The following is a 9,193-nucleotide window of genomic DNA, read 5'->3' as shown; positions in this document are numbered from 1 at the left end:
TTTGAGAGGTTTTTGTTTTGTTGAGTTTTGAGTGTCTGGGGTGTAAGTTTGTAAGTGTTCTGCAGTGCTTGTCTTTACTGCGTGGAAATAATTTAAACCTGCTCAAGGTGTTCTGGAAGAAGTTTAATGTCATGACTGACAGAGAAACCACCCCCCACCCCACCCAAAAAAAAGAAAAGCTAGTGAAGAGGAAGACCTACAGGGAATGTTTGAAACTGTATTTGTTTCTATTTCTGTATAATGTATGGACTAGAATATGCTGTCTTTTAAGAATCCCAAAGTATCAGTAATTCCTGCTAAACTGTAACTGTGTAGGGGTTTGTGGGCTTCCCACTCCTGGATAGTTAATCGTGGAGAACAATGGAATTTTGGAATTTGAAATAGTAGAACCTACCGCATGACTTTCTCAGATTGTTTTTCATTCAGTTTTCTAAAATACTTCCGCTCTTTTGAACAAATAGAAATGCCTGTGCTTTTATGGCCATTGTCATAAGATACAATTTCTATGATTGGCTACAGTGAAATATTTGGATTTGTATTTAGATTGTATTGGTCTGTTCTTTTTTAACCCCCAGAGTTGGAGCCTAGGTTTGTTACGCAGTAGATTATTTCATTTATAATTAGATTCAGGCAATAGAAGAGAAGGTCCCTCTCCCTATGACCCACAAAGAAATGTAGTTTAGCATAGCGGATTACGTCATTAGAATAAAAGAAGCAACACAAAAATCCATCCATCCCATTCTATTTGAATTTGGATAACATACAAAGAGATTTTGTAATACGAAGCCTGTTGTACTTTTTTCTGGTCTGTGGGCAACAGGTAAAAACAAAAAAAACAGGTAAGGAGTTTAAAGAGTTCTCTTGACGGCCCCTCACAGCAAGTATTCCTTTTTCCTTGTGTGTTTTACTCCGTGGCTCTTGGGAGCATCACAGACTTCAGTAACTCATAGCTCTGTTTAAGGCTACATAAGGAAAGGTGGTCAAGAGGAACGAAAGAGAGTGGAAGGAGGTGGCCGGTGAAAAGGGCTCTTCTGAATGAGGTCCCTGCCACTGAAAGTGTCTGGTAAAAAATAGGAAAGTCTACTGTAACTGGAGTCTGATGGTTAGCACAGCCCTGTGAAACAGCAGTGTGTAAAAAACTATCCAAGTGGGTGCTAAAAGCTCTTTAACAAATGTATCAGTTTTGTAGCAAAAAGCCCCCACATCATTGTTCATATATGCGAGGTCTGCTGTTTCTCCCTTATTTGCAGGCACAATTTTGGAGGCACATGCAAAATTGATTTCATGTGCAGTAATAAGTAAAATGCTATGTATGAAATTTTCCCAGAATTATATGCTGAAGTTGTGATGTCTGGCCCAAAGGTCTTGCTTTTCCATGCTTTTTTTTTAAAATTTATTTATTTGGGTGGGGGGGGGCATGCTGCACAGCTTGTGGGGTCTTAGTTCCCCAAATAGGGACTGAACCTGAGCCCTGGCAGTGGAAGTGCCAAGTCCTAACCACTGGACCGCCAGGGAATTTGCAGACGTTTCTGGTCATTTGTGACAATGTTGTGAGATTCTGTGGCTTTAAACATGGCCTTCATCTGAATAAATTCATCACAGTATTACAAAGCCAAATTTAGGTTACTTTGTTTTTCAGGACAGTGTAAAAATATAATTCCTATGCCATCAGCTTCAACCATGCTTAAGAAATGCTTTGTCTTTGTTTCTGATTCCGTACTCTTGATTCTTCTAGTTTTCAACCTATCTCTGTCAAATAATTGTTCCGTAAATAAATATATGAGCTTGGGTAGTTCCTTATTTAAGGAACCCTGCAGCAAGCCTTGCTAACTTGGTTAGCAGATTCAAGTATGAAATATTAGTCATCGCTCAGAGAGGCTGGTCCAGAGCCTAAAATCCACATGACATTTTAGTCAGTTGCTAGCGGGTGGGTAGTACCTTGGCTGGCCTCCTCAAATTACAAAGCATGATGCTCCCCTCAAGTTCTCAGGTTTTATAAAGTCAGTTGAACTTTACAGCAACTAGTAAAAGAGATGGTTCAATCCAAAAGAAACCCTTCAGTATGACTTTGTGTCCCTGATAGCTGTCCCTGGTGCAGACAGATTGTGCACAGACGTTGAAGGTTGTACATATGTGACCTGAAACCCTGCAGGCCACCCGTGCGCACGCTCTCCTCAGACCTAGACCGATGAGTTTTAGAGTCTGAGGTCCTCACTAATACTTTAGGAACCACCAAGAACCTAGTCTGTGCTTTGTTTCCTTTGTAGACGGTGGGTGTGGCCTGTGGTTGGTTGGCCTCTCTGTCTCCATAAACCGCCATCACCCCTGATCTCTCATTCATATATACTTTTTGAGCTCTCGGTAGGTACAGAGCTTTAGTCCAAGCCTAAGCATTGCTTACAGCTTGTGGTTTTCTCAGACATTCCCCCCGTAAGAGAATTCATCAGAAACGACTCCGAGAAGAGCCTTTCACCCTCACCCAAGTGGGAGTGTTTTCAAAGGTCACCAAGCCTGTTGCATTTGGTAGATAGGGTGACCAGTCTGATCTGGTAAGTGAGCTTCTTCTTTATTTTATTTATTATTTATTTATTTATTTATTTATTTATTTATTTTGCGGTACGCGGGCCTCTCACCGTTGTGGCCTCTCCCGTCGCGGGGCACAGGCTCCGGACGCGCAGGCTCAGAGGCCATGGCTCACGGGCCCAGCCGCTTGGCTGCATGTGGGATCTTCCTGGACCGGGGCACGAACCCGCGTCCCCTGCATCGGCAGGCCGACTCCCAACCACTGCGCCACCAGGGAAGTCCCGAGCTACTTCTTTAAAACTTGCTGTCAGACTGGAGTGCACATGTTTAGAATCCCGCCTTACACATAAAAACATCAATCCGAATTTGATGTTTTAGCAAAGCCGGCACAGAAACGGTTGGGACATCCTATTCTGTAAGCTGCATGAAGTCCCAGTTCTCTCCTTTTAGATCTGACCACACCCTGTATAAAAGGGTTAAACACTTGAGGTAGAAGCAACAATATTCTTAAGGTCAGATTTTGTAATACTCCTAAATCAGCAAGTGCGCCAGGCCAACTAGGAAGCAGGCCTCAGCCACGGTCTCTACCGGCTGAAGATTTCATGGATTCTTACATCCTGCATAAGCTGCTCTGCCTAGTCTGGAATGCCTTTAATTTTGTCTGTGAGAGACTCTCATATGACAACAAGACACTAGTTTCACCAATAAAAAAACCCATCTTTGGATATGCAGCATCCTAATTAAAATCTGCTGCATTGCAAAAGAGCTTGACACTGGAGTGCAAGCAGCTTGGAAGGCAGCCACCTTGTTCACCGACCAGTCTGATTTAAAGCTTACCTTGATGGCTTCCCTGGTGGCGCAGTGGTTGAGAGTCCGCCTGCCGATGCAGGGGACACGGGTTCGTGCCCTGGTCTGGGAAGATCCCACGTGCCGCGGAGCGGCTGGGCCCGTGAGCCATGGCCGCTGAGCCTGCGCGTCCGGAGCCTGTGCTCTGCAACGGGAGAGGCCACAGCAGTGAGAGGCTCGCGTACCACAAAAAAAATAAAAAATAAAAAAAGAAAGCTTACCTTGCAAACTATCCCACTGACTATACAGCAGTATTTTTAAGTGAATTACATTGTAACAGGCACCCAGACTAATTTACACTGAATCCTTACATGGATTATCTTTTATAACATCATCACTTAGCCACGCAGTTTATCTGTGTGGTCTGATTTGAATATATTTTGGGGTACCTATGTAAACAAACTTTGTGTTATACACGTCACTTTCCATAGCATTCATGTGGAGCGTCAGTGGCTGTGTTGATTACATCTTTAAGTAATGCGCAGCAGACACTGTGGTACCAGTGTCTTAGCTGTTCTACAGGGAATTTTCTATAGTTTTTAATGCCCGCATGAATATCTTCTTCCTCTTGTCCCTCTCTGCTTCCTCTGTTTCCTCTGTCTTCCATCTGTGTGTGTGTTTCATTAGTGCTTCTAGTGACATGTAGAAGTTTTAGCTCCGTTTGCCTACAGAGTTTTCAGGACCCACCCAGGTTACCCTAAGACCCATTGCTCATGGCACGCTTGGGATGAACACGAAGACTGCTGAGCCGGAGAGGTGAAGGTGTGGCCTCTGCTCAGTCCAGAGAAGGACTTTGGAATACCTACCCTACTCACAGCTTCACAGGACAAGCAAGACTACAGACAGGGAACTGGGAAGGAGCCCCCAGAACTTCCTCAGCACAACATGAGTCCTACCCACCCAGGACCTGAGAAGAGACAAAGCTTGATCCTCATCAATTTTTTTTTTCCCTCTTCAGAGTCCCTGTTAGCTTTTTGCTTGTTGCTGGTTTTTTCCTTTTTGAACAGCCAAATGCCTCCAATGAACAAAAGTGGGTTAAAAGTGATTGGTGAAAATCATAAAATTTGGGGCATCTCCCTGAACCAGAAGAGCCTTTCACTTTAGCCTAGGGCTCTACGGCTTGAGACTAATGAGCCTGGAGTGTATCTTTTAAAAGCAATTTTAGTATATTTCAACAAGTCTTTCAATTCTTTGTCGTGTTTTTTTTTTTCCCCAAGTTCTCACCATTCTTTGGTTACAGAGCACCAAACAGGTCCATCTGATTAAACCAAAACCCACCATGTAGACTTCCGGGTGCTTGTCCAGTGGCCCTGGTGCCAGACATTTTTATCACACTGCCCTATTTCACATTGCCTTCCAGGCGGCCAAGGATTGGCTAAGATTTCTTAAAGAATGCAACAAAGATTGCTTTTCACAATTTATTATGCTGCTATAAGTTAGATATTGTTATGGGGAATTTCACCTAGAATTTAGGGCAGTATTTGACGAAGAATTTGGAAAATGCTCAGCTTTTACATGTTTATAATTTCTGTAACTGCCATGACAGATGGTAGTCAGGAGAAAGAATGGAATAAGATTGGTGAGAAGAAGTGTTGGAAAGATTGGCAATGAATGGTAAGAATGGATATGTATGTTGAGCATTAGAAATTAGGGTTCTGGGCTTCCCTGGTGGCGCAGTGGTTGAGAATCCGCCTGCCGATGCAGGAGACACGGGTTCGTGCCCTGGTCCGGGAAGATCCCACATGCCGCGGAGCAACTAAGCCCGTGAGCCATGACCGCTAGGCCTGAGCGTCCGGAGCCTGTGCTCCGCAACGGGAGAGGCCAAAAAAAAAAAAAGAAATTAGGGTTCTGCTTATCACCTGAAGGTTCCCTCTCCCACCTTAAAAGTACCCAAATATGCCTGGACGAGTAGACAAGTCCTCAGGTCCCGGGTAATAGTTGGCCAAGAGTCTGAAATTTGCAGGATTCCCTGGATTACTGATTCGCTCACCCCAAGGGAGGGGGAGGGAAAATGATGGTGTTCCTTGATCAAAGGTTAGAATTTGAAATTCACAGCACAGGTCAAAAGGTGCGTGCTTTCGAATCAAGAGTGGTGGAAGGGGTTTGAAATCAAGTTGAGTTAAAGGTGAAATTTTGGGAAAACCTGGAGAACGGATCTCTGGGATTCAAGTTCAGGGTTGGAAAGGTTCGATCGCCATCTGAATGCAGGGGTTCCCCGGAAACACTCCTGACAAGTGAACATCCACGCAGAACAGGAAGAAGATAAAGTGCAGTGGATACAAGCACAGACGGTGGGTTTCAGTCCCGGATCTACCACTTACTAGATGTGTGATCTTGGTTGAGATCATTAACCTTAATTAAACAGTTTGCATATTTCCTCACTATTAAGTGAAACTAGCAATAGTATTAAATAAACTGCTCAATCAGTGCCTGGTACAAAGTAACCATTCAATAAATGGTAGATGGTAGATCAGATGGCAGAGAACAGCACAGGATTCGCCTGGGGCAAACTCCAGACGGCGCGCAGGCTTCTGCAAAGGCCGTACATTGATTCAGTTAGCCTGCCCTCCTTCCAACACTTCTAAGAGATTCTGGCAACCATCTGCATGAGGCTCAGTGACCTAGTAAAAATCACAAAAACTCAAGATTCTTTATCTGAAAAGATCAGGGGGAGGGACGTATCACCCCAGGTCAGGTGACCACAGGTCTAAAGAACAGACATGGACCGAGGCCCTACTGAGGACCCTGCCACCTTTCCATTTACTCAATTTGTTGAGCCCTCCTACGTGCCAGGCACTGTTCAGGCATTCGGGTTCTACGGGGAGCAAAGCAGAGCTGTCCCCAGCACAGTGAATAACAGTCTGCTTTCTTTTCAGTTGCTTGGGGCAAAATCTGTTGGGATCACTTCTACTCTTTTCCTCTCACTTCACATCCATTTAATCAGCAAACTCCGTTGGCTTTGATTCCACAACTTGTCCAGGAACGGACCCTTCCTCACCATCTCCACGGCTGCCCGGGCCCAGATCACCGCCGTCTCCCGCCAGGACCATCGCCGTGGTCTCCTGACCAGCATCCCTGTCTCCTTGGGATCTGTCCTCAGCGCAGGAGCTGGGCCATCTTGTTAGAACCCAAGGAAGATGCGGTCACCACATGCCTCAAATCCTTCTAGTGACTCTCTTCTCTCTCAGGGTGAAGGCCAGAGTTCTCATCTTGGCCCCAGGGCCCTGCTGGATGCAATTCTTGTGACTTTTCTGTGCTCATCCCCTGCTACTCTCTTTATTCCCCCACCCCAGCCTCGCTGGCCGCCTCACTGTCCTCGGGCTCACCACAGATTTGGGGCTGTTGCCTTCTCAGTTCCCTTTTCTTGGAAGGTCCACATTCCCTCACCTCCTCCTCCTTGTTAGTGAGGCCTTCCCTGACCTTTCAGTTAAAAACAGCGAACCCACCCACCCAGACTTCCCCAGCCCCCTTCCCTGTTTCAGTGTTTCCCCAACACTCCTATCACCATCTGACTCCCCCTCACACACACATACATACACACATGTACACACATACATATTCATATAAACAGATATACATAAACACATACACATGCAAACATACACACATTCATACAGACACATTCATATAAACATACATAAACACATTCATACACATGTACATAAACACATATATACATACACATACATACACACATACATACACATATGCACATACATAAACATACATACACATAAATCCCAACTTTCTATTATTCACCACTATTTTTCTACAACAATGTTTTTGGCACATAGTAGGTGCTCCATAAATATTTATGGATGAAAGGATGACTCTTGGGGGCCACTTCTGTTAAGAGTGGTTTTATGATTTTAAAAATACACACCAATATAAAATACTCAGCTGCTGTGGAAAAGAGCTTGGCAGTTCCCAAAAGAATTAAGCATAGAGTTACCATATGACCCAACAATTCCGCTCCTAGGTATATACCCAAGAGAATTAAAAACATTTGTTCATATATACACTACCAAATGTAAAATAGATAGCTAGTGGGAAACAGCAGTATAGCACAGGGAGATCAGCTCAGTACTTTGTGACCACCTAGAGGGGTGGGATAGGAAGGATGGGAGGGAGATGCAAGAGGGAGGAGATACGGGCATATATGTATATGTATAGCTGATTGACTTTGTTTTAGAGCAGAGACTAGCACACCATTGTAAAGCAATTATACTCCAATAAAGATGTTAAAAAATAAGACTCAAAAATAAATAAATGGGGCTTCCCTGGTGGCGCAGTGGCTGAGAGTCCGCCTGCCGATGCAGGGGACACGAGTTCGTGCCCCGGTCCGGGAAGATCCCACATGCCGCGGAGCGACTGGGCCCGTGAGCCATGGCCGCTGAGCCTGCGTTTCCGGAGCCTGTGCTCCACAACAGGAGAGGCCACAACAGTGAGAGGCCCTCGTACCACAAAAATAAATAAATAAATAAATAAAAATAAAAATAAAATAAATAAATAAATGCAGCTGTAATTAACAAATTTTTTTAAAAGATGTGTCACATATATACAATGGAATATTACTCATCCATAAAAAGAAACAAAATTGAGTTATTTGCACACATCTTAAATCAACTATGCTCCAATAAAATTTTTTTAAAAAACCTGAAAAAAATAAAGCAGTAACATGTAGTCAATAAAAAAATTGTGCCAATAAATTTCAAGTTTAAAAATCAATTTTTAAAATGAGTTGGCATTATAATTAATTCAATAAAAAATATGATCTTGAGTGTAAAAAATGTAAATGTTAAAATGTTCTCTTAAAGCATATTTGCCATTTTCTAATATACTATAACTTTACTTCTCTAAGCCTTATTATATTATCACATTAGTTCTTAGTTCTATAAAAAAAATTTAAATGTTATAACCTTTCTTAGTTAAAGCCAGAACCAAAAATAAAATTATTTTTAGAAAATCACAGAAAGTTTTATTGCCCAAAGATACTTTTGAGAAAGTTAAATGCAGTTCAAAGCAAGAATCTATAAATAAAATTACATCCTCTCTTGGCTAAAGTGTTCACAACTGTAGACATAATATAGTTTTAACTGTTTGCATTCAATAGACATTATCCATGAATCCCAATGAAATATATTTCCCCTCTGGGTTTTGGTAGTTCCAAGCAGAATCTTTAAGAAAGCAGAATTTAATCTGCTATTTTGTGGTCTTATACTGTTTCAGCAGAGTTGGGCTTGAGGTCAATTGATATGGCAGATATCAGAGGAACTAATTTTCTGCTATCAGAAAAAAATATTTATCTATTCTTATCCAGACTGTAACATGATGTTCTCTTCAACCAGTTTCTATACTCTAGCTCCCAGTACATCCTATAGAACTATAGCTAAATCTGGGCTTCTGAACTCTTAACATTTTTTTTTTTTTTTTTTGCAGTACACGGGCCTCTCACCATTGCGGAGCACAGGCTCCGGACGCGCAGGCTCAGCGGCCATGGCTCACAGGGCCCAGCCGCTCTGCGTGGCATGTGGGATCTTCCCGGACCGGGGCACGAACCCGCGTCCCCTGCATCGGCAGGCGGACTCCCAACCACCGCGCCACCAGGGAAGCCCTTAACATTTTTAAGAACTAATTATGAGTAATGGAAAAAATAAACTACATATCTGTGTATTTAAAAAAAAATTTTGTTCACCCAAAAATTCATACAGGAGTGTGCATAGCAGCATTACTCAAAATAGCAAAAAAGGGGAAACAACCCAAAAGTCCTTCCAGTGATGAATGGGTAAACAAAATATAATATATCCATGCAGTGTAATATCAT

The sequence above is a fragment of the Kogia breviceps genome, chromosome 11 (assembly GCF_026419965.1).
Source record: "Kogia breviceps isolate mKogBre1 chromosome 11, mKogBre1 haplotype 1, whole genome shotgun sequence".
In the NCBI taxonomy this organism is placed as follows: domain Eukaryota; kingdom Metazoa; phylum Chordata; class Mammalia; order Artiodactyla; family Physeteridae; genus Kogia; species Kogia breviceps.
Note: the sequence above shows the minus strand (reverse complement) of the source record.